The 26,363-nt window shown below is 39.8% G+C and overlaps 1 protein-coding gene and 1 pseudogene across 3 annotated transcripts in view; one reads left to right on the forward strand and one right to left on the reverse strand.

The window, feature by feature from the left end:
• The window catches only part of DCX (doublecortin), a 399,925-nt gene that overhangs the window by 215,266 nt on the left and 158,296 nt on the right, over positions 1-26,363 (reverse strand). The window lies entirely within an intron of this gene.
• LOC109555047 (GTP-binding nuclear protein Ran-like) lies at positions 23,801-24,509 on the forward strand (annotated as a pseudogene).

Below are 26,363 nucleotides of genomic sequence, written 5' to 3' on the forward strand. Positions count from 1 at the left end.
GCATCATTCCTTCCAAAGAACACCCAGAGCTGATCTCCTTTAGAATGGACTGGTTGGATCTCCTTGCAAGGGACTCTCAAGAGTCTTCTCCAACACCACAGTTCAAAAGCATCAATTCTTCAGCGCTCAGCTTTCTTGACAGTCCAACTCTCACATCCATACATGACTACTGGAAAAACCATAGCCTTGACTAGACGGACCTTTGTTGGCAAAGTAATGTCTCTGCTTTTGAATATGCTATCTACGTTGGTCATAACTTTCCTTCCAAGGAGTAAGTGTCTTTTAATTTCATGGCTGCAGTCACCATCTGCAGTGATTTTGGAGCCCCCAAAAATAAAGTCTGACACTGTTTCCACTGTTTCCCCATCTATTTCCCAAGAAGTGATGGGACAAGATGCCATGATCTTAGTTTTCTGAATGTTGGGCTTTAAGACAATTTTTTCACTCTCCACTTTCACTTTCATCAAGAGGCTTTTTAGTTCCTCTTCACTTTCTAACATAAGGGCGGTGTCATCTGCATATCTGAGGTTATTGATATTTCTCCCGGCAATCTTGATTCCAGCTTGTGCTTCTTCCAGTCTGGCATTTCTCATGATGTATTCTGCATATAAGTTAAATAAGCAGGGTGACAATATACAGCCTTGATGTACTCCTTTTCCTATTTGGAACCAGTCTGTTGTTCCATGTCCAGCTCTAACTGTTGCTTCCCGACCTGCATATAGGTTTCTTAAGAGGCAGGTCAGGGGTTCTGGTATTTCCATGTCTTTCAGAATTTTCCACAGTTTATTGTGATCCACAGTCAAAGGCTTTGGCATAGTCAATAAAGCAGAAATAGATGTTTTTCTTGAACTCTTGCTTTTTTGATGATCCAGGGGATGTTGGCAATTTGATCTCTGGTTCCTCTGCCTCTTCTATAACCAGCTTGAACATCTGGCAGTTCATGGTACACGTATTGCTGAAGCTTGCCTTGGAGAATTTTGAGCATTACTTAACTAGCGTGTGAGATGAGTGCAATTGTGTGGTAGTTTGAGCATTCTTTGGCATTGCCTTTCTTTGGGATTCAAATTAAAACTGACTTTTTCCAGTCCTGTGACCGCTGCTGAGTTTTCCAAATTTGCTGGCATATTGAGTGCAGCACTTTCACAGCATCATCTTTCAGGATTTCAAATAGCTCAATTGGAATTCCATCACCTCCACTAACTTTGTTCCTAGTGATGCTTTCTAAGGCCCACTTGACTTCACATTCCAGGATGTTGGGCTCTAGGTGAGTGATCACACCATCGTGATTATCTTGGTTGTGAAGCTCTTTTTTGTACAGTTCTTCTGTGCATTCTTGCCACCTCTTCTTAATATATTCTGCTTCTGTTAGGTCCATACCATTTCTGTCCTTTATCGAGCCATCTTTGCATGAAATGTTCCCTTGGTATCTCTAATTTTCTTGAAGAGATCTCTAGTTTTTCCCATTCTGTTGTTTTCCTCTCTTTCTTTGCATTGATCACTGAGGAAGGCTTTCTTATCTCTTCTTGCTATTCTTTGGAACTCTGCATTCAGATGCTTATATCTTACCTTGTCTCCTTTGCTTTTCACTTCTCTTCTTTTCACAGCTATTTGTAAGGCCTCCCCAGACAGCCATTTTGCTTTTTTGCATTTCTTTTCCCTGGGGATGGTCTTAATCCCTGTCTCCTGTACAACGTCATGAACCTCTGTCCATAGTTCATCAGGCACTCTATCTATCAGATCTAGTCCCTTAAATCCATTTCTCACTTCCACTGTATAATCATAAGGGATTTGATTTAGGTCATACCTGAATGGTCTAGTGGTTTTCCCTACTTTCTTCAATTTAAGTCTGAATTTGGCAATAAGGAGCTCATGATGTGAGCCACAGTCCCCTCCTGGTCTTGTTTTTGCTGACTGTATAGAGTTTCTCCATCTTTGGCTGCAAAGAATATAGTCAACCTGATTTCGGTGTTGACCATCTGGTGATGTCCTATGTTGAGAGTCCTCTCTTGTGTTGTTGGAAGAGGGTCTTTGCTATGACCAGTGCGTTCTCTTGGCAAAACTCTATTAGCCTTTGCCCTGCTTCATTTCATACTCCAAGGCCAAATTTGCCTGTTACTCCAGGTGTTTCTTGACTTGCTACTTTTGCATTCCAGTCCCCTGTAATGAAAAGGACATCTTTTTTGGGTGTTAGTTCTAAAATGTCTTGGAGGTCTTCATAGAATCGTTCAACTTAAGCTACTTCAGCGTTACTGTTTGGGGCATAGACTTGGATTACTGTGATATTGAATGGTTTGCCTTGGAAACGAACAGAGATCATTCTGTTGTTTTTGAGATCGCATCCAAGTAGTACATTTCGGACTCTTTTGTTGACCATGATGGCTCCTCCATTTCTTCTAAGGGATTCCTCCCCACAGTAGTAGATATAATGGTCATCTGAGTTAAATTCTCCCATTCCAGTTCATTTTAGTTCGCTGTTCCTAGATTGTTGACGTTCACTCTTGCCATCTCTTGTTTGACCACTGAAAGAATGTGGTCCACTGGAGAAGGAAATGGCAAACCACTTGAGTATTCTTGCCTTGAGAACCCCATGATAAGTATGAAAAGGCAAAATTATAGGATACTGAAAGAGGAACTCCCCAGGTCAGTAGGTGCCCAATATGCTACTGGAGATCAGTGGAGAAATAACTCCAGAAAGAATGAAGGGACGGACCCAAAGCAAAAACAATACCCAGTTGTGGATGTGACTGGTGATAGAAGCAAGGTCCTATGCTGTAAAGAGCAACATTGCATAGGAACCTGGAATGTTAGGTCCATGAATCAAGGCAAATTGGAAGTTGTCAAACAGGAGATGGTAAGAATGAATGTCGGCATTCTAGGAATTAGCAAACTAAAATGGACTGGAATTTAATTTTAGGGCTAATTAAATATTCAACTTACTAGTGATTTCCTACCTAATCAAGAGTTTGCCTGCATCCTAAGTTGCTTCAGTCATGTCCAAGTCTGTGCAACCTTATGGACTCTAGCCCGCCAGGCTCCTCTGTCCATGGGATTCTCCAGGCAAGAATACTGGAGTGGGTTACCATACTCTCCTCCAGGGAATCTTCCTGACATAGGTATCAAACCTGTGACTCTCATGTCTTCTGCATTGGCAGGCAGGTTCTTTATCACTAGCACCACCTGGGAAGCCTAATCAATGGTTTATTCTATGGCAAAACCATACAGTGCTCCATAGGATACTTGCCTGCTCCCTAATCCTTAAATTTTCCATGTGTAAGGGCCAGTCCTGGGAACAGAAGGTGTCTTAGTCAGCTGCATGCTATAACAAAATATGACTTTTCATTGTATCCTCACATAGTGGACATCAGAGACTAGAAGGATACTCTCTTGTGTTTCTTCTAATAAGGTCACTCACTAATCCCATAAGGGCTCCATGCACATGATCTAATTATCTCCCAGAGGCCCCACTTCCAAAAAACCATCACACTGGAGTGTTATGATTACAACATATGAATTTTAGGGGGACACAAACATTCAGTCCATAACAGAAGGGCTGTCAACTACTCCATCACCTCTCCCATCAGCCTCCAAAACAAAGTCCAGGAATACAGTGGTAAGTTTCACTGAAGTTCAGTACTCAGCTCCCACTTCTGTACTCAGACTTACCAGCCATCATAGGTGGCTGCACACACTATGTGCTTGGACTACACAGCTATATAAGTCACTATTGTCAAAGGGAAAAAAAATAAAATGGCATTTCCTTTCATACATTTGTATCTTTGATCATGGGATTCCTTCAGGCTCGAATATTCTACCTTGCATTTTCTTTATCAAATCTCAACTCATTTTTTCAAGGCCTGGTCAGTGGCTAACTCTTCTGTGAAGGCTTCCCTAGTGTCCTCAGGCAGAACTAGCTCAACTTTCCCCCATACTTTCAAGTCACTTTACTTAGCACTGATAAGTCTGCCTAGTATGCACTTCATTCTGCTTTGTATTAAACATACTGACACGTTTGTTCTCTTTGGCTAGATTGGTCTAGAAGCAGATGTTAGTTCACCTTTGTTCATGACATGGAATCCCTCCCTCCCTATGGACTTTGGTTCAAAGTGGTCCTTATCCCATGATATTATTGGGGGGAAAGGTAAATGGTCATTCTTTTTTTATTCACCACTGATAAAGTATGCATTGTAATGAAGTCACGAAGTCCTCCCAAGACATAATTCACTATAAGCCAGTATTACATTTGCTGTGTTTAGTTGCTCAGTCTTGTCTCACTCTTTGTGACCCCATGGACTGTAGCACTCCAGGCTCCTCTGTTCATGGGGATTCTCCAGGCAAGAATACTGGAGTGGTTTGCCATGCCCTCCTCTAGGGGATCTTCCTAACCCAAGAATCGAACCAAGGTCTCCTGCGTTGTAGGCAGATTCTTTACCAGCTGTGCTACCAGGAAAGTCCAGAATTATCTTTAACAAAAGACCTTCTTAAACTCTATTCCAATAAATGTTTATATTTCAAGAACAGCAAGCCCTCCTTAAGATACACCCCTAAAAACTGGAAACAGAACTGCCTTATGACCCAGCAATCTCACTGCTGGGCATACACACTGAGGACACCAGAATTGAAAGAGACATGTGTACCCCAATGTTAATCGCAGCACTGTTTATAATAGCCAGGACATGGAAGCAACCTAGATATCCATCAGCAGATGAATGGATAAGAAAGGTGTGGTACATATACACAATGCAGTATTACGTAGCCATTAAAAAGAGTACGTTTGAATCAGTTCTAATGAGGTGGATGAAACTGGAGCCTATTATACAGAGTGAAGTAAGACAGAAAGAAAAACACCAATACAGTATAGTAATGCATATATATTGAATTTAGAAAGATGGTAACAATAGCCCTGTATCAGATCAGATCAGTCGTTCAGTCATGTCCGACTCTTTGCAACCCCATGAATCGCAGCACACCAGGCCTCCCTGTCCATCACCAACTCCCGGAGTTCACTCAGACTCACCTCCATCGAGTCAGTAATGCCATCCAGCCATCTCATCCTCTGTCGTCCCCGTCTCCTCCTGCCCCCAATCCCTCCCAGCATCAGAGTCTTTTCCAATGAGTCAACTCTCCGCATGAGGTGGCCAAAGTACTGGAGTTTCAGCTTTAGCATCATTCCTTCCAAAGAAATCCCAGGGCTGATCTCCTTCAGAATGGACTGGTTGGATCTCCTTGCAGTCCAAGGGACTCTCAAGAGTCTCCTCCAACACCACAGTTCAAAAGCATCAATTCTTCGGTGCTCAGCCTTCTTCACAATCCAACTCTCACATCCATACATGACCACAGGAAAACCATAGCCTTGACTAGACGAACCTTTGTTGGCAAAGTAATGTCTCTGCTTTTGAATATGCTATATAGGTTGGTCATAACTTTCCTTCCAAGGAGTAAGCGTCTTTTAATTTCATGGCTGCACTCACCATCTGCAGTGACTTTGGAGCCCAGAAAAATAAAGCGAGACAGCAAAAGAGACACAGATGTATAGAACAGTCTTTTGGACTCTGTGGGAGAGGGAGAGGGTGGGATGATTTGGGAGAATGGCATTGAAACATGTCTAATATCATATATGAGACAAATCGCCAGTCCAAGTTCAATGCATGATACTAGATGCTTGGGGCTGGTGCACTGAGATGACCCAGAGGGATGGTACGGGGAGGGAGGAGGGAGTGGGGTTCAGGATGGGGAACATGTGTATACCTGTGGTGGATTCATGTTGATGTATGGCAAAACCAATACAATATTATAAAGTAATTAACCTCCAATTAAAATAAATAAATTTATATTAAAAAAAGATACACCCCTAAAATCCAACCTGCAGAAAGTATTATCGTTAAGTCTCCAGTTACTCTTTGGAAAACATGAACTAACAACCAATAAAGTCTATGTGTATATTTATTATCTACTCCTTGACATCTGTTCTTACTGTCTCCATAAAAGGAATTCTTTTTAATGTATGAAGCATGACTTTCCCCATCTTTATAGTCAGTTTTACAATCAATTTGTATTCATCAGTGGCTCAGTTGTAAAGAAACTTGTGCCAATGCAGGAGATGCGGGTTCTATCCCTGGTTTGGAAAAATCCCCTGGAGAAGGAAATGGCAATATACTTCAGTATTCTTGCCTGGGAAATCCCATGGACCAAAGAGCCTGGTGGGCTACAGTTGGTGGGTCTCAGAGAGTCAGACATATTTAGATAAGTAGCTACATATTTCCAGTACACAGTTGGGAGGAGCACTATGCTGATCTGGCTATTATTCTGGTCTCGTAGAATACAAGGGAGGAATGATCTACTCAGTTATCAATTGGGTTTCGTTCTTTCATTATTGCAGATACACCTGTGCAAATAGCAAACCTCTAAAATCAGCACTTTGGATCACAGTTTAGTCTACTTTCTGGACCCAGATGGGACTCTAGGAACATCATTTCAAAATGAATATCAGAGTATTTGCCCCTGCAGTCCTTTTGGCTGGATGGGGCAAGAGATTGGCTAAGGAGGTGCAATAATAAGAAAAATGCTCAGTAGTCTCTCTGCTTCTTCAGTCAGGCTCCCAGACAGACTTCTGAATCTCCAGAGTGATTAATACTCAATGACACTGTGTTCTGAGAACTTCAATGTGGTAGGGTAGAAAGGACTTCGCAGGTGGCACTAGCAGTAAAGAACTTGCCTGCCAATGCTGGAGACATAAGAGACGTGGGTTCAATCCCTGGGTCGGGAAGATCCCTTGGAGGAGGGCATGGCAACTCACTCGAGTATTCTTGCCTGGAGAATCCCCATGGACAGAGGAGCCTGGTGGGCTAAGGTCCATGGGATCACAAAGAGTCAGACACAACTGAAGTGAGCTAGCATGAAGGCAGAGTAGAAAGAACAGAGGATTTGAAATTTGGGAGGAGGGTTCAGGATGGGGCACACATGTATACCTGTGGCAGATTCAGTTTGATATTTGGCAAAACTAATACAATTATGTAAAGTTTAAAAATAAAATAAAATTAATTAAAAAAAAAGAAATTTGCTAAATTTGAGCCTAATTCCTGAACTCGAGATAAATCAATTAAATTTTGTGAAATATATACCACTTTTTAAAAATGTAAAATGGAGTTAATGCCTACCCACATAGGATTGGGTAATGTATAACTGAGATGATGTAGGGCTGAACACACAGGAAACATTAATAGTAGCTTTAACCTATGAGTTGTCAAAAAAAAAAAAAAAAAAAGCTGCAGGGTAACAGACAGTCCCTTCATCGGGCATTTGGTATGTGCACAATATTTTTGGATTTTTGCATGTACTAACAGCTCACATTTTTTTCATAGTAACTATGGAATTCTAAATAGGACATATCAGGTTGACTTCCTCCCAAAAAGTCCCACAGTATTTGCTCATCCTCATTCTGAAATCTGAAATTCCCTTTAGTTTCACTTATAGTTCATCTAAATTGCAAAGCCTCAAGGACAGCTCGATGTTTATGCAGTATTGCAAAAGATCCCAAAAGCCGGTTTTGATAAAGAAAAGAAAAATTGATGAAGATACTAGGCCTTAGCGGATGGCTAACACCAAAGGGTAGGGATGGGTAAAGCCAGAAAAAGGTACACTCTTAATATAATAAGCTTGGTATATACATCAAGACTCTTGGAGAAAAATACTAATACTTAACTATTGAATACTATGTACCAGGCACTGTTCTAAGCCATTTACATGGAATGTTTTATGTAATACTTGCAATAACCCTCTGAGGCTGTTACCTTATTCTTCCCATTTTTCAGATGAAAATACTGAGGGTCTAAGAAATTAAGTGGGTTTCCCAGGTGGTTCTGTGGTAAAGAATCCACCTGCCAATGCAGAAGAAGTGGGAATGATCCCTGGGTTGTGAAGATCCCCTGGAGAAGGGATAGCAACCCACTCCAGGATTCTTGCTTGGAAAAATCCCATGGACAGAGGAGCCTGGTGGGCTACATACAGTCCATGGGGTCACAAAGAGTCAGACATGACTGAGTGAATGAGCACTGAGCGCACAAGAAGCTGAGTAATTTTACAAGGTTACTTGCAGAGCCAGGATTTGGATGCAGTCTGGCTAGATCTTGAGTTGATCTATTATCTGTGATTTTAAGCATCATATATGACAGCAGCTGACATTTGGTAAATGTCGATGGTAAAATCTATGAGATGTAGTTCTAAGCACTTAACATGAATTATCTCATAATAATCCTCCAACAACCCTTGGGAGTGTCATTGTTAACTCCATTTGACAGAATAAGAGTCTGTGATTCAGAGAGTTAAATTACTTGCCCAAGGTCATGTAGCATAAAAATGACAAATAAGCCAAGATTCCAACCAAGCACTTTGGTTCTGTGGCTTGCATTCTTTTTTTTTTTCATTCAAGTATAGCTGCTTTACAATATTAGCTTCAAATGTACAACATAGTGATTCAATATTTTTATAGATTATAATCCATTTAAAGATATAAAATATTGGCTGTATTCCCTGAGCTGTACATTATATCCTTGTATCTTATTTTATACCTAGTAGCTTGTACCTCTTAACCTTCTATATCTTGCCCCTCCTCCCATCGCTGTCCCCACTGGTAACCACTTGTTTGTTCTCTATACCTGTCAGTCTGTTTCTGTTTTGTTACACTCATTCATTTCTTTTATTATTTAGATTTGTGTCTGGCATGCTTAACAGGCTACCTTATACTGCCTCTCCAGGTAAAACAGGTATTACTAACCCCATCTAACAGATGAGAAACAGGTGTCCTGTGTCTGAGGTCACATAGCCCCTAAGCAGAAACAGATCCTAAAGCCAGGGTTTCAGAATCTTTGCTTTAACCAGGACATCTTCTACAGCTTGGGATTTACAGTTTGCAAGGCCTTTCACAGTTTTGCCTCTGTTAAATAGGCAGCTCAAAGGCAGTTTCTCAGGCTTTGGTTATTCCACAACAGCTTGGTGGATTAGTTGCTGTTCTTTTTTGGTGTTCTAAAACTGAGAATTCCTAAAGGGTTGATCTAAGAAGATTATAAAGAATAACCCTAGAATGTTCTTTCCTAACACTCTGCCTCTCCATCTTCAGGCCTTACAGGAAATACATTGGCAATTATCACAGGAAAACCAATCATTCAGCCAGCACTACCTAACAAATTGCTTTGAAACTATTTTGGAAGTGACAGATGAGTGCCAGGTCCTGGAAGGCACATGTTCTTGCTTCCTTAATTGCTGCCTGATCAAAAAGCATAAGGCAAATAATATTGAGACTCTTATCTCCAAAGTGCACTACTTCTGATGGCAGAAGAAGCTGTACATGTACCTATTAAACAGGCCTACTGAAACCTTGTTTGCTCAATATTAATTAAGAGATGCTAATATAACCCAGAATCTGTGAACAAGGCAAGAAGTCATTTGTAGATTATCAGGACACATATTTCATATTTTTATAAACTTTTAATAGCTTAAGTAGCTAAAAGTACTTTTATAAACATGGAAATTCAACCATTTAATGCCTCTAGGATATGAGAAAAAGGTTAATGTTTAGGTCTTCCAATTTGGAATAAAAATATTGAGATGAAAAGCTAACCAATACAATATTGTAAAGTAATTAGCCTCCAATTAAAATAAATAAATTTAAATTAAAATAATAATAATAATTTAAAAAAATGGAATGACCAGACAGAGGGACTGTCTTCCATTTCTTTGGCAGCCAACTGCTTGTGACTTAGGAGGAGATTTAGTAGCTCCCACATATTCCAGTGAGGGAAAAATAAAAAAAAAAAAAAAGAAAAGCTATTAAAAAAGACAGGTTTCCAGATTCTTAATTTGCTGCTATATCCTTAAGCTAATGGCTCTACATAGCAGTACTCATTCTAGGCAAAAACATAAGTATGATATTTGGTTTTGGGTCTTTCTGTATTTTCCTTTATCCACTCAGCAATCTTCATGTCCTTTCTGTGCTTCTCTCTTCCTCACTCAAATGGCCTAATGCTAAAAGATTTTTATTATGGTTTCTAAAGTGGACCAGAACCATACTCTATGACTTGCTCTCCACATTCCCACTTGAAAAATTACCCAAGTCCCATTCCAATAGGACTTTCTACAAAGTGTAATTTATAAAAGCAACCATATGACTTCAAAATCCCAGTTCTGGGAAAGTATGTGGCACAAACAAAAGTGCTAGTAGGTAAGACTAGATGTAGGAAGATAAAAGAGTGAGGTAAACAACTGTCCTAGTTTGCCCATTGCTGAGGCAAATTTCCTGGGACATGGGACTTCAGTGCTAAACCCAGAAAACTTCCAGGTGAACTGAAACAAGTCATTTCAGTTGAGTTCAGTTCAGTCGCTCAGTCAAGTTGGACTCTGCGACCCCATGAATCACAGCACGCCAGGCCTCCCTGTTCATCAACAACACCCGGAGCTCACTCAAACTTACATTCATCGAGTCAGTGATGCCATCCAGCCATCTCATCCTCTGGCATTCCCTTCTCCTCCTTCCCCCAATCCCTCCCAGCATTAGGGTCTTTTCCAATGAGTCAACTCTTCGCATGAGGTGGCCAAAGTACTGGAGTTTCAGCTTCAGCATCAATCCTTCCGATGAACACCCAGGACTGATCTCCTTTAGGATGGACTGGTTGGATCTCCTTGCAGTCCAAGGGACTCTCAAGAGTCTTCTCCAACACCACAGTTCAAAAGCATCAATTCTTCGGTGCTCAGCCTTCTTCACAGTCCAACCTTCACATCCATACATGACGACTGGAAAAACCATAACCTTGACTAGACAGACCTTTGTTGGCAAAGTCATATCTCTGCTTTTCAATATGCTATGTACGTTGGTCATAACTTTTCTTCCAAGGAGTAAGTGTCTTAATTTCATGGCTGCAGTCACCCATCTGCAGTGATTTTGGAGCCCCTCCAAAAAACATCTGACACTGTTTCTACTGTTTCCCCATCTATTTCCCATGAAGTGGTGGGACCGGATGCCATGATCTTCGTTTTCTGAATGTTGAGCTTTAAGCCAACTTTTTTACTCTCCTCTTTCACTTTCATCAAGAGGCTCTTTAGTTCCTCTTCACTGTCTGCCATAAGGGTGGTGTCATCTGCATATCTGAGGTTATTGATATTTCTCCCGGTAATCTTGATTCCAGCTTGTGTTTCTTCCAGCCCAGTGTTTCTCATGATGTACTCTGCATATAAGTTAAATAAACAGGGTGACAATATACAGCCTTGACGTACTTCTTTTCCTATTTGGAACCAGTCTGTTGTTCCATGTCCAGTTCTAACTGTTGCTTCCTGACCGGCATATAGGTTTCTAATGAAGCAGGTCACGTGGTCTGGTATTTCCATGTCTTTCATAATTTTCCACAGTTTATTGTGATACACACAGTCAAAGGCTTTGGCATTGTCAATAAGGCAGAAATAGATGTTTTTCTGGAACTCTCTTGCTTTTTTGATGATCCAGCAGATGTTGGCAATTTGATCTCTGGTTCCTCTGCCTTTTCTAAAACCAGCTTGAACATCTGGAAGTTCATGGTTCATGTATCGCTGAAGCCTGGCTTGGAGAATTTTGAGCATTACTTTACTAGCATGTGAGATGAGTGCAATTGTGTGGTAGTTTGAGCATTCTTTGGCATTGCCTTTCTTTGGGATTGGAATGAAAACTGACCTTTTAGCCAGTCCTGTGGCCACTGCTGAGTTTTCCAAATTTGCTGGCATATTGAATGCAGCACTTTCACAGCATCATCTTTCAGGATTTGTAATAGCTCAACTGGAATTCCATCACCTCCACTAGCTTTGTTCATAGTGATGCTTTCTAAGGCTCACTTGACTTCACATTCCAGGATGTCTGGCTCTAGGTGAGTGATCACACCATTGCCATTATCTTGGTCGTGAAGATCTTTTTTGTTCAGTTCTTCTATGTATTCTTGCCACCTCTTCTTAATATCTTCTGCTTCTGTTAGGTCCATACCATTTCTGTCCTTTATCGAGCCCATCTTTGCATGAAATGTTCCCTTGGTATCTCTAATTTTCTTGAAGAGATTTCTAGTCTTTCCCATTCTGTTGTTTTCTTCTATTTCTTTGCATTGATAACTGAGAAAGGCTTTCTTATATCTCCTTGCTATTCTTTGGAACACTGCATTCAGATGCTTATATCTTTCCTTTTCTCCTTTGCTTTTCACTTCTCTTCTTTTCACAGCTATTTGTAAGACCTCCTCAGACAGCCATTTTGCTTTTTTGCATTTCTTTTCCATGGGGATGGTCTTGATTCCTGTCTCCTGTACAATGGCAGGAACCTCTGTCCATAGTTCATCAGGCACTCTATCAGATCTAGTCCCTTAAATCTATTTCTCACTTTCACTGTATAATCATAAGGGATTTGATTTAGGTCATACCTGAACGGTCTAGTGGTTTTCTCCACTTTCTTCAATTTAAGTCTGAATTTGGCAATAAGGAGTTCATGATTTGAGCCACAGTCAGCTCCCAGTCTTGTTTTTGCTGACTCTACAGAGCTTCTCCATCTTTGGCTGCAAAGAATATAATCAGTCTGATTTCAGTGTCAACCATCTGGTGATGTCCATGTGTAGAGACTTCTCTTGTGTTGTTGGAAGAGGGTGTTTGCCATGACCAGTGCATTCTCCTGGCAAAACTCTATTAGCCTTTGCCCTGCTTCATTCCATACTCCAAGACCAAATTTGCCTGTTACTCCAGATGTTTCTTGACTTCCTACTTTTGCATTCCAGTCCCCTATAATGAAAAGGACATCTTTTTGGGGTGTTAGTTCTAAAAGGTCTTGTAGGTCTTCATAGAGCCGTTCAAATTCAGTTTCTTCAGTGTTACTGGTTGGGGCATAGACTTGGATTACTGTGATACTGAATGGTTTGCCTTGGAAATGAACAGAGATCATTCTGTTGTTTTTGAGATTGCATCCAAGTACTGTATTTCAGACTCTTGTTGACCATGATGGCTACTCCATTTCTTCTAAGGGATTCCTGCCTGCAGTAGTAGATATAATGGTCATCTGAGTTAAATTCACCCATTCCAGTCCATTTTAGTTCGCTGATTCCTAGAATGTCAATGTTCACTCTTGCCATCTCCTGTTTGACTACTTCCAATTTGCCTTGATTCATGGACCTGACATTCCAGGTTTCTATGCAATATTGCTCTTTACAGCATTGGACCTTGGTTCTATCACCAGTCACATCCACAACTGGGTATTGTTTTTGCTTTGGCTCCATCCCTTCATTCTTTTTGGAGTTATTTCTCCACTGATCTCCAGTAGCATATTGGGCACCTACCAACCCAGAGAGTTCCCCTTTCAGTATCTTATCATTTTGCCTTTTCATGCTATGCGTGGGGTTCTCAAGGCAAGAATACTGAAGTGATTTGCCATTCCCTTCTCCAGTGGACCACATTCTTTCAGACCTCTCCACTATGACCCATCCGTCTTGGGTGGCCCCACACAGCATGGCTTAGTTTCATCGAATTAGACAAGGCTGTGGTCCATGTGATCAGATTGGCTAGTTTTCTGTGATTGTGGTTTCAGTGTGGCTGTCTTCTGATGCCCTCTCACAACACCTACCGTCTTACTTGGGTTTCTCTTAACTTGGACGTGGGTTATCTCTTCATGGCTGCTCCAGGAAAGAGCAGCCGCTGCTCCTTACCTTGGACAAGGGTTATCTCCTCATGGCCACCCCTCCTGACCTTGAATGTGGAGTAGCTCCTCTTGGCCCTCCTGTGCCTGAGCAGCCGCCGCTCCTTGGACGTGGGGTTGCTCCTCTCGGCTGCCTCCCATAACCTTGGCTGTGGGTAGCTCCTCTCGGCCGCCACCCCTGACCTTGGACGTGGGGTAGCTCCTCTCAGCCACTCCTGTGCTGACACTCTGGCACTCTCAGTCGCCGCCCCTGACCTTGATCGAGGGGTAGCTCCTCTCAGTCGTGCTTCTGCACGTTCTGTTGCAGCCGGTTTACCCAAGGCATATTTTTTACAGTAAGCAAACAATAAAAAAAAAGAACAAATGTTCATCAGTAGAGTAATAGTTGAGTAAATTAAGGGATGTCATTTTGTAGAGTATTACTTAGTTATTGAAAAGAATGAGGCAAATCTCATGTATTGAACAGAAAATATTCCTGCAAAGAATCATTAAATCCAAAATCAAGTATACAATAAAATGTCCAGTATAATACCATTTTTGCTATAGTTTCTTTTTTAAAAAAGGCAATGAAAGTAGAAAAGTGACATGATCAGATTTGCCTATTAGATCTAATCCTAAATGTGAAAATAACTTGGCATTTAAAAATCCAGTTTTGTATTGGATAACACAGGGGTAATCCACACATTTGGAAAGATCATTAGAGCAATTATTAATAGTTATTATTCCTCAGGCCTATGAATTTTGAAAAATGTATCCTAAATTCATGGAAAAAAATAGAGTAATCTAGAATAACTTGGGATTCCCTTGTGGATCAGTTGGTAAAGAATCTGCCTACAATGCAGGAAACCTGCATTCAGTTCCTGGGTCAGGAAGATCACCTGGAGAAGGAAATGGCAATCCACTCCAGTATTCTTGCCTGAGAAATTCCATGGACAGAGGAACCTGGCGGGCTACAATCCATGGGTGTCACAAGACTTGGACACGATTGAGTGACTAAACTACCACCATAATAACTTAGAATTACAGTGTCATACCAGAAAAGATGAATGTTCAAAAAAATGAATAGAAAAACAAAAGAATAATAGAATGAAAGCAAATAGGCATGATTCTCAATTTTTAAGTTAAGTGGCCTAAAAAAAAAATCCAAATGCAATTGCTAGTGATGGAAGCAGAGAGAAGGAGTAAAAACTTGTAAGATAATGCTTAGCTAGGAAATAAAAATGTTTAATAAATAAAGTTTAGAGCTGTTTGAGTTTCATGATAGTGCAGATCTTTGATATGAACAGATTCACTATATGACATATATAAAAATAAATAAAACTGATTTGAAAACTTTTTAGTAAGTAGATATAGTCACTGCAAAAATTGTGTTTTGTGAGTGAAATATGTTATAGAGGTATGCAATACTTTGGGGAGTTGTCAGTGTCTCAGGACTTCTTTCTTTTATATGCCAAAGGTCATCTATATACAGAAGGCAATAAGAATAAAAATTAACTATGGTACACCAAATGGGTAATGATGATTTTTATTGATTAATATGAATAAAAAATATTTTAACTTTTTCTTAATACTCTTCTGTTTTCCAACTGTACCTACAAATGAAATGTAGTCCTTTTATAATCAGAAACAACAACAACAAAATTAGTTATTAGCTTCTATGCATCACTGGGGGGCTTTCCTCCTAGCTCAGTCAGTAAAGAATCTGTCTGCAATGCAGGAGACTGGGGTTCCATTCCTGGGTAGGGAAGATCCCCTGGAGAGGAAATGGCAACCCACTCCAGTATTCTTGCCTGGAGAATCCCATTAACAGAGGAGCCTGGCAGGTTATAGTCCATGGGGTCACAAGAGTCAGACACGACCTAGTGACTAAATCACCATCCATCACTGGAAAAGGATTTCCACTGTGTGGAAAAGGATTGTGTCAATGCAATGTTGGTGAGAGTGTAATGCAGAGGAACAAAACTTGCCACCCTAAAATGCTCTTCAGGCTGTAGATTATTTCAAGCTGAAAACGAGCAGGGCCCAAAAGACTCAGGAAGAACCTTAGACATTCCTCCTAACTGTGTAAAGAATGTAGAGAAAGCCAATTCCAAGAAGTGAGATATTATTAATACCATAGATAACTACAGTAAAACTACATGGGTTAGACAAGGAGGAACCTAGAAAAGTCTGTTAAAATTCCTATCTGGGTCTCACTGCTTTTGTTGTTGTTGTTGTTCAGTCGACTCTTTGTGACCATTGTTTCTGTGATGGAGTAGCCATCATAGTCAACAAAAGAGTCTGAAATGCAGTACTTGGATGCAATCTCAAAAACGACAGAATGATCTCTGCTCGTTTTCAAGGCAAGACATTCAATATCACTATAATCCAAATCTATTCCCTGACCAGAAATGCTGAAGAAGTTGAAGTTGAATGGTTCTATGAAGACCTGCAAGACCTTCTAGAACTAACACCCAAAAAAGATGTCCTTTTCATTATAGGGGACTGGAATGCAAAAGTAGGAAGTCAAGAAATACCTGGAGTAACAGGCAAATTTGGCCTTGGAGTACAGAATGAAGCAGGGCGAAGGCTAATAGAGTTTTGCTAAGAGAACACAATGGTCATTGTTTCTGTAAGGCCCAGCAAACATTTGTTTACCAAACATTTGCTTTTTAATTTCCATGTCAATTGCCTTACTCCCCCTTGAAGTCTTAAACCACTACCCCCAACATCCTCTTTTGTTTTTAGCTGAAAATGGTATAAAGGTGAGGGTTTCAGCCTTTTTGGCAAGTTACTCAGTTCTCCTGGGTCTCTTCCATCTATACATGTTATTAAACTTTTGTTCAATTTTCTCCTGTTGATCTGTCTCATGTCAATTTCATTCCTAGACCAGCCAGAAGAACCTTGAAATGTAGAGGAATTTTTTTTTTTCCTTCTTGACAGTAAATAGGTGACCCCTTTTTAGAAGGCAATTAGCTGTATCAATAAAATGTTTTAGCTTGAAAATCTTCAATCCAGCAATTTCACTTTTCTGTGTGGATATCTGTATATATAAGGACAATTACTGTAGCGTTATAATAGCAGAACTTTGAACAAACCATATTCATCAATGGGTTACTGGTTAAATGTAAGCTGTGTATCATTGGAAGGACAGATGCTGAAGCTGAAACTCTACTTTGGACACCTGATGCAGAGAGCCAACTCATTAGAAAAGACCCTGATGCTGGGAAGATTGAGGGCAAAAGAAGGTGGCGACAGAGAATGAGATAGTTGGAGTCCATCACTACTGATCACCAACTCAATGGACTTGAGTTTGAGCAAACTCTGGGAGGTAGTGAAGGACAGAGAAGCCTGGTGTGCTTCAGTCCATGGGGTCACAAAGAGCCAGACACAACTTAGCGACTGAACAACACCAACAACAATATACTAAGGAATAAAGGGAAGACAATTAAAAGAATAGGTAAATAATGACATGGAAGGCTGTCCATGGTATGTGGTTGAATGAAAACGAATTGCAGAATAATGTATTTGTAACCTTATTCCTTATATGTGTACATGTACACAAACATATTTGCATGAGCATAGAAAAATTCTTGCCTGGAGAATCCCAGGGACGGGGGAGTCTGGTAGGCTGCCGTCAGTGGGGTTGCAGAGTCGGACACGACTGAAGTGACTTAGCAGCAGCAGCAGGAGCAGCAGCAGCAGCAGAAGAAAAAGTCTAGAGATATAGAAATGAAACTGTTCTGTTAAAACAGTGGTTACTTCTGTAAAGGTTAGGGGAAGGGTGGAGAGAGGCTTTCACTTTATATATTTATGTATTGCTTAAGATTTTCTTTTTTAGTCATAAACATGTAAAATCTTGTTAAAAAAGGAGTTTTATCCTGAAAAAGAAATCATTACACATGCGCGCGTGCACACACACACACACACACACACACACACACACACAATCAGAAAACTCTTTCACATTAAAGTGTTAGAAGTTGATTGGAACCATAAAATTTGACCTGAGGAATCAGATGCAATTTAGCTGATGGTCTCCAGAAATGCAAAATCCTACCACCAAGGAATGAATGAATGACTGAATGGCATTTTAGATTTGTCACAGTAGAAAAAAGAGGTGAACAGTTTTGGGTGAACTGAGGGCAGAGAGTGTTCCTAGTGTTTCCACATTATATCACAACACGTGAAAGACAACAAACATATTCTCTCAAAGGGTTTAGGGAATCATAGGCTATATTATATAATTTATTTTCAGGGCTAGTTCCAGGAAACCACTCTAAAGTCTTATGTACTGATTCCAGCCAGGTCTCTAAAGGACTTCCAGGATGACCAGTAAAGTCTAATAACATGGCTAAATTTTCCATTGAATTGAACCTAAATATTTCAATAGATAGCCCTATAACAACATGGTTTTCAATATGTACATTCTTCATGGAACATTATGCTGTGAGTTCCTATTAATTAAATTTAACCTAGACAACACTTATCAGCACACCACCTTCACTCTCTGCTACCAAAAAAGAGAAAAGAGAAAAGAAAAAAAGATGGCTGCAATTTGCTCAGACATCCTGGTTTTGTTGAAATGATTTTAAATCCTTTGTTTCTTAATCGATACTTTCCCCATAGTAATTAAAGTATGGCAATAAATAAGGATGAAGCCTTTTATATTACTTGACAATGACAGGGTCAGACTCTCAATCTCAAATTCATCAGCTTGAGATGAGAAGCAGCAGCACAACGGGGGAAACCCATCTGTCTTTATTAAGACTTGGCACCAATAGAGAAAAGCTCATTTAGTAAATGGCAGTTCCCATTCTGCAAAGCGACAGAAAATTTACTGCACTGTCAGCAGGAAAAAAATAATCCACTCAGAGAAAGTTGTCATATTCAGTTCATTCGCTCAGTTGTGTCTGACTCTTTGCGACCCCATGGACTGCAGCACTCCAGGCTTCCCTGTCCATCACCAACTCCTGGAGTTTACTCAAATTCATGTCCACTGAGTCGGTGATGCCATCCACCCATCTCATCCTCTGTCATCCCCTTCTCCTCCCACCTTCAATCTTTCCCAGCATCAGGGTCTTTTCCAATGAGACAGTTCTTCACATCAAGTGGCCAAAGTATTGGAGTTTCAGCCTCAGCATCAGTCCTTCCGATGAATATTCAGGACTGATTTCCTTTAGGATGGACTGGTTGGATCTCCTTGCAGTCCAAGGGACTCTCAAGAGTCTTCTACAACACCACAGTTCAAAAGCATCAATTTCTTTGGCCCTCAGCTTTCTTTATAGTCCAACTCTCACATCCATACATGACTACTAGAAAAACCATAGATTTGACTAGGTAGACCTTTGTTGGCAAAGTAATGTCTCTGCTTTTGAATATGCTGTCTAGGTTGGTTGTAACATTTCTTCCAAGGAGCAAGCGTCTTTTAACTTCATGGCTGCAGTCACCATCTGCAGGGACTTTGGAGCCCGAGAAAATAAAGTCTCTCACTGTTCTCATTGTTTCCCTATCTATTTGCCATGAAGTGATGGGACCAGATGTCTTGATCTTCGTTTTCTAAATGTTGAGTTTTAAGTCAACTTTTCAATCTCCTTTTTCACTTTCATCAAGAGGCTCTTTAGTTCTTCTTCACTTTCTGCCATAAGGGTGGCATCATCTGCATATCTGAGGTTACTGATATTTCTCCCAGCAATCTTGATTCCAACTTGTGCTTCTTCCAGCCCAGCATTTCTCATGATGTACTCTGCATATAAGTTAAATAAGCAGGGTGACAATATACAGCCTTGACATATTCCTTTCCCAATTTGGAACCAGTCTGTTGTTATATTAGAGAGATTTAAAGAGAAAGCATTTTACTGATATTACAGAGGATAAAAATTTCTACCTAATAATACATAGCAAAGTAGAAAAAATGAGTAAATAAAAAGCTAGGTCATTGTTCATAGTGTCTTTCCCTTCCCTAACACACTTATCTTCTAGACCTATTCCTATCTTTTCCATCATTTATGGCTAGAAATAAACCCCAGATCTACCCAAAGCCCTTCCTAATTTCAATCCAAACTAATTTCATCTTCCTGCCATCAGATTCTTTTAATGGGCATAATTTAGTACACTAAATTTACTATGTATTTTCATCCTCTAATTATTCAAGTACTGGTTTGCTCTGCCCAACTAGGTTTCAAGCTCCTTGTGGAATGTTTAAGACACCTTAGCACTTGGAAGGGTGCTAGGCAAATAATAAGTGTTCAACAAATGCTTGATAATGAAATTTTTTCTGCTCTAAATCTCATTATCTATGATGACCATCTTCATTGGACAAGAAACTGGAAAAAAAAAAAAAAAACAATAGCTCAATTTCTTAAATAATTCAAAAGTATTTACCAAAGTAATACACACCCAAGGTTAAAACATAATAGAATAAAGGAGGGCTTACAGTGCAAAGCAACAGATATCTGTTCCACCACACCACATCTCATATTTATGTACCCACCCCCACCCAGGACAGCCCCCTCTATTTGTTTGGCTGTTTCTTCTTGTAGTTACCTCCTATAATTCTAAAAGATACATGCACCCCAATGTTCACTTTAGCACTGTCCACAGCCAAGTCATGGAAGCAATCTAAATGTCCATTGATTTTTTTTTTTTAATGAATAAAGAAGATGTAGTATACATTTACAATGGAATATTACTCAGCCATAAAAAGAATGAATTAATGCCATTTTCGGGAACATGGATGGACCTAGAGATTATCATACTAAGTGAAGTAAGCGAGACAGAGAAAAACAAGTATCATATAATGTTGCTTATATGTGAAATCTAAAAAAAAAAAGAAAGATACAAATGAATGTATATACAAAACAGAAATAGATGAAAACAGACTTATGGTTAACAAAGGGGAAAGGGGTGGGGGCAAGATAATATTAGGAGGTTAACATATACACACTACTATATATAAAGTAGATAACCGATAAGGACCTACTGTATAGCACAGGGAACTAAACTCAGTATTTTGTAATAATCTATATGGGAAAAGAGACTTCCCTCATAGCTCTGTCAGTAAAGAATCTGCCTGCAATGCAGGAGACCCTGGTTCGATTTCTGTGTTAGGAAGATCCCCTGGAGAAGGAAATGGCAACCAGTATTCTTGCCTGGAGAATCCCATGGAGAGAGGGGCCTGGCAAGATTTGGACACGACTTAGTGACTAAACAACAACCATATGGGAAAAGAATCTGAAAAAGAATATATATACATAACTGAATCACTGTGCTATACACATGAAAATAACATGACATTGTAAATCAACTAGACTTTAATTCAAATAAAGAACACCAAGGTCAATATCATTCTCATTTCTTTGTAGGTTACTATTTTCTCTCTGGAAGCTTTGACGATATCTTTATACTTTTTACTCTGATATTTCATAAGAATATACTCTGAAAATTTCTTTGATAATTCTCTCTACTTTGTTCTCTCTTGAATTACTATTAGTCAAATGTTGAATCTCCCTAATTTTCCTTCTGTATACCATGTTATTTTCTATCTCATTTTCCTTCTTTTAGTCTTTCTGTGCTTTCTTTTATATTTCCTCAACTCTTCCAACTTCCCTTGAATTACATCTCAATAATCATATTTTTTAATTTAATTTTTTTGTTTGACCTCTTATTATTTATTTTCAGATATCCTATTTCTGTTATATAAATGAAATGTTTCCTTGAATCTCTCTGAGTTTACTAATTAGAGTGTTTTGCCTCTCTTCTCTCTTTTGTCTCTCAAGAGCCCTTGATTTTTTTTTTTCTATCTGTACATCATTCTTTCATGTTGAAAGTTTTCCTTAAATATTTGGTGATCATTGATTCTTTTGTTCACATGGAAGAATGAGACAGTAAAAAAAAGTGTTTGGGAACTTCATATACATGAATAGGGAGCTAGTCATTTTGTTGTTGGATTTTCTAAATGCAAAAAAATGTGGAGGCCTTTTCTCTTGGACCTCTCAATCTCTTTAAAGAATAACGTCAATTTTTGGAGCTCATGGAGGACATTTCTGACTACAAGGTATTCTGTCTACCAGACTGGGTGGGGGGTGGGTAATGGAGGAATCTATAAAAATGACTTATTAAAAAAATCTATAATAATTTATCCCTTCTCCAACCCTTATGCCTTACATCTCACTCATTCTTTTTTTTCAAATGTAGCATTTATGCAGAGAAGGGTGACTTTCTCTTTCACTGTATCACCCCTCTGCAAGTATTGTAAACTGTAGCTTCTTCTATACTACTTTGTCAGTTCCTACACCTCCATCTGCTTTCCAGCTTTTATCCAAGTTTCATCCACTAATGGCTCCTTTTCCATTCTCTTCAACATCATGAATTTATATCTTTTGCATTCTTTTGCTATCTTGAGATGAAGAGGTAATATATGTATGTAATCAATCTGCTGTCTTTAATTTATTGAATTGCATAAATCTGTTTTTTGTTTTGTTTCTTTTTGGCCATGCTGCACAGCTTGCAGGATCTTAGGCCCCCATCCAGGGATTGAACCTGGACCCTTGGCAGTGAAAGTGCCAGGTTTTGACCACTGGACCACCAGGGAACTCCCTATAAACCTGTTTTGATTTAAGTTTGAGCTCTCACTTTGCTATTTACTTTATTTCTTCTGGAAGTATCATATATATTGCTGTGATGACATTCAGTTGATTTAGTAATAATAGCCCATTTTATAGGATACTGAAACATTAGAACAGTGAACTTCAATATAGTCCCTTTTTAAGCATTATTTTATTTTTCAGCTTTGTTAAGATGTAAATAACATATACCTTTCATGTATCACAGGCTTAGCATGGTGAAGGGGCTTGAGTAACTCAAAGAACCTATGCCATGCAGGGCCACCCACGATGTCCAATGGGTCATAATGAAGACTTCTGAGGAGGCTTTACAAATAATTGATGAAAGAAGAGAAATGAAAGGCAAGGGAGAAAAGCAAAGATATACCCAACTGAATGCAGAGTTCCAAAGAATAGCAATGAGATGTAAGAAGGCCTTCTTAAGTGAACAATGCAAAGACATAGAGGAAATTAATAAAATGGGAAAGACTACAGATCTCTTCAAGAAAACTGGAGATATCAAGGGAATATTTCATGTAAGGATGGGTACAATAAAGGACAGAAATGGTAAGGACCAAACAGAAGCAGAAGAGATTAAGAAGTTTCAAGAATATACAGAAGAACTATACAAAAAAGGTCTTAATGACTTGGATAACCACAATGGTGTGGTCACCACATAGAGCCATATATCCTGGAAAGTGAGGTCAAATGGGTCTTAGGAAGCATTACTAAGGACAAAGCTAGTGGAGATGATGGAATTCCAATTGAGCTATTTCAAACCCTAAAAGATGATGCTGTTAAAGTGCTGCACTCAATATGTCAGCAAATTTGGAAAACTCAGCAGTGGCCACAGGACTGGAAAAAGTCAGTCTTCATTCCAATCCCAAAGAAAGGCAATACCAAAGAATGCTCAAACTACTGTACAATCGTGCTCATTTCACATGATAGCAAAGTAATGCTCAAAATCCTTCAAGCTAGTCTTCAACAGTTATGTGAACCAAGAACTTCTAGATGTACAATTTGGATTTCGAAGAGGCAGAGGAACCAGAGTTCAAATTGCCAACATTTGTTGGATCTTGGAGAAAGTAAGGGAATTCCAGGAAAACATCTACTTCTGCTTCATTGACAATGCTAAAGCCTTTATGTGAATCACAACAAACTGTGGAAAATTCTTAAAGAGATGGGAGATCCCTTACCTGTCTCCTGAGAAAATTGTATGTGGGTCAAGAAATAAGTTAGAACTGGACATGGAACCACTGGTTCAAAATTGGGAAAGGAGTACAAGGCTATATATTGCTACCCTGCTTATTTAACTTATATGCAGAGTACATCATGGGAAAAGCCGGACTGGATGAATCACAAGCAGAAATCAAGATTCCTGGGAGAAATATTGACAAGCTCAGATATGCAGATGATACCACTCTCATGGCAGGAAGTGAAGAGGAACTAAAGAGCCTCTTGATGAAAATGAAAAAGGAGAGTGAAAAAGCTGGCTTAGCAGTCAGACAAGTGCAGAGACATTTCTGGAAGTAACATTGCAATGACTGGCCAAGGAGAACTCCAAGTTCAGTTCAAACATGTTTTGGTTGGTGAAGGTGTTATTGGAAAAACTACATTTGTGAAACGTCATCTGGTGAATTAGAGAAGCATGTAGCTACCTTGGGTGTTGAGGTCCATCCTCTTGTGTTCCATACCAACAGAGGACCGATTAAGTTCAATGTATGGGATACAACTGGTGAGGAGAAATTTGGTGGACTGAGAGATGGCTATTACATACAAGCTCGGTGTGCCATTATAATGTTTGCTGTAACATCAAGGGTTGCTTACAAGAATGTGCCTAATTGGTATAGAGATCTGGTACGAGTGTGTGAGAACATTCTGATTGTGCTGTGTGGCAACAAAGTATGTATTATGGACAGAAAGGTTAAGGCAAAGTCAATTGTCTTCCACCGAAAGAAGAATCTTCAGTACTATGACATTTCTGCCAAAAGTAACTACAGCTTTGAAAAGCCCTTCCTCTGGCTTGCTAGAAAACTGATCGGAGACCATTACCTGGAGTTTGTCACCATGCCTGCTCTTGCCCTGCCAAAGTGGTCATGGACCCAGCCTTGGCAGCACAGTACAAGCACAATTTACAGGTTGCTCAGACAACTGCTCTCCCGGATGAAGATGATGACCTGTGAGAAAGTGAAGCTGGGGCCCAGCATCAGAAGTCCAGTTTTATTCGCAACTGTTCTGTGATGTCAGTGGTGCAGCATGTTTGCTACTTTATTACATAGCTAAACAGAACATACGCTTAATCTTTGGATGCTGAAGGAGATGGATGGGCTTTGGACTGAATGTGGCAGTTTAAAAAAAAACCTTCATTTTTTTGGACCTGGATATTTAGGTGTTTTGGAACACAGCTGTTTCCTCCTTGCATTTCAAATATAAGACTGCTATAGTCACATGACAATATTGAGAGGTGGAATCTTGTTTGTTACTGTCATTCCCATTCTTTTTCGTTTAGAATCAGAATAAAGTTGTATTTCAAATATTTAAAAAAAAAAAAAAAAAAGCTGGCGTAAAACTCAACATTCAAAAAATTAAGACCGTAACATTCAGTCCCATCTCTTCATGGCAAATAGATGGGGAAAAAGTGGAAGCAGGCACAGATTTGCTTTTCTTGGGCTTTTCTTGGACTACAAGAAGATCAAAACACTCAATCCTAAAGTAAATCAGCCCTTAATGTTCATTGGAAGGATTGATGCTGATGCTCCAGTACTTTGGCCACAATGCAAAGAGCCTACTCACTGGAAAAAATTCTGATGCTGGGAAAGATTGAGGGCAGGAGAAGGGGAGCAATAGAGGATGAGATAGATAGCAGCACCACTTGAACAAACTCCAGGAGATAATAGGGAAGCCCAGTGGGGAAGCCCGGTGTGCTACAGTCCATGAGGTTGCAAAGAGTTAGACATGATTTAGCGACTGAACAACAACAGACTGATACATAACATGTGAAGTGTAAGGTGTACAATGTGAAATACATGTGTGTGTGTGTTAGTCTCTAAGTTGTGTCCGACTCGTTGTGACTCCATGGACTGTAGCCTGCCAGGCTCTTCTGTCCATGGAATTCTCCAGGCAAGAATACAGGAGCGGGTAGCAATTTTCTTCTCCAGGGGATTTTCTAGGGATAGAACTCAGGTCTCTTGCATTGTAGGCAGATTCTTTACCATCTGAGCCACCAGGGAAGCCCCAATGTGTGTGTGTGTGTGTGTGTGTGTGTGTGTGTGTGTATGTATAAGCACCAATATATCATTCAAAAAACAAAGACCATGACATCTGCTCCTATCACTTCATGGCAAATAGATGGGGAAAACCTGGAAACAGTCTCAGATTTTATTTTCTTGGGCTCCAAAATCAATGCAGATGGTGACTGCTGCCATGAAATTAAAAGACACTTGCTCCTTGGAAGCAAAGCAATGACAAACCTAGACAGTGTGTTAAAGAGCAGAGATATTACTTTGCTGACAAAGGTCTGTATAGTCAAAGCTTTGGTTTTTCCAGTAGTCATATATGGCTGTGGGAGCTGGACCCTAAAGAAGGTTGAGCACTGAAGAATTGTTTCTTTCAAACTGTGGTTTTGGAGAGGACTCTTGAGAGTCCCTTGGACTGCAAGGAGATCAAACCAGTCAATCCTAAAGGAAATCAACCCTGAATATTCATTGGAAGGACTGGTGCTGAAGCTGAAGCTCCAACACTTTGGCCATGATGCAAGGAGCCAATTCATTGGAAAAGACCCTGATGCTGGGAAAGATTGAGAGCAAGAGGAGGAGTCAACAAAGGATGAGATGGTTGGATGGCATCACTGACTCCAAGGACATGAGTTTGAGCAAAGTCAGGGAGATAGTGAGTACAGGGAAGCCTGGCGTGCTGTAGTTCATGGGGTCACAAAGAGTTGGACATGACTTAGCAACTGAAAAACAACAGCCATATAAGTTTATAAATAAATATACATATACATATACATATATATATATATATATATATATATATGTTTAAGGTGTACCATAAGAGTATGATGTGAAATATACATGCATGGCAGACTTTAAGGTGAGCGTTTC

The sequence above is a fragment of the Bos indicus genome, chromosome X (assembly GCF_029378745.1).
Source record: "Bos indicus isolate NIAB-ARS_2022 breed Sahiwal x Tharparkar chromosome X, NIAB-ARS_B.indTharparkar_mat_pri_1.0, whole genome shotgun sequence".
Taxonomy (NCBI): domain Eukaryota; kingdom Metazoa; phylum Chordata; class Mammalia; order Artiodactyla; family Bovidae; genus Bos; species Bos indicus.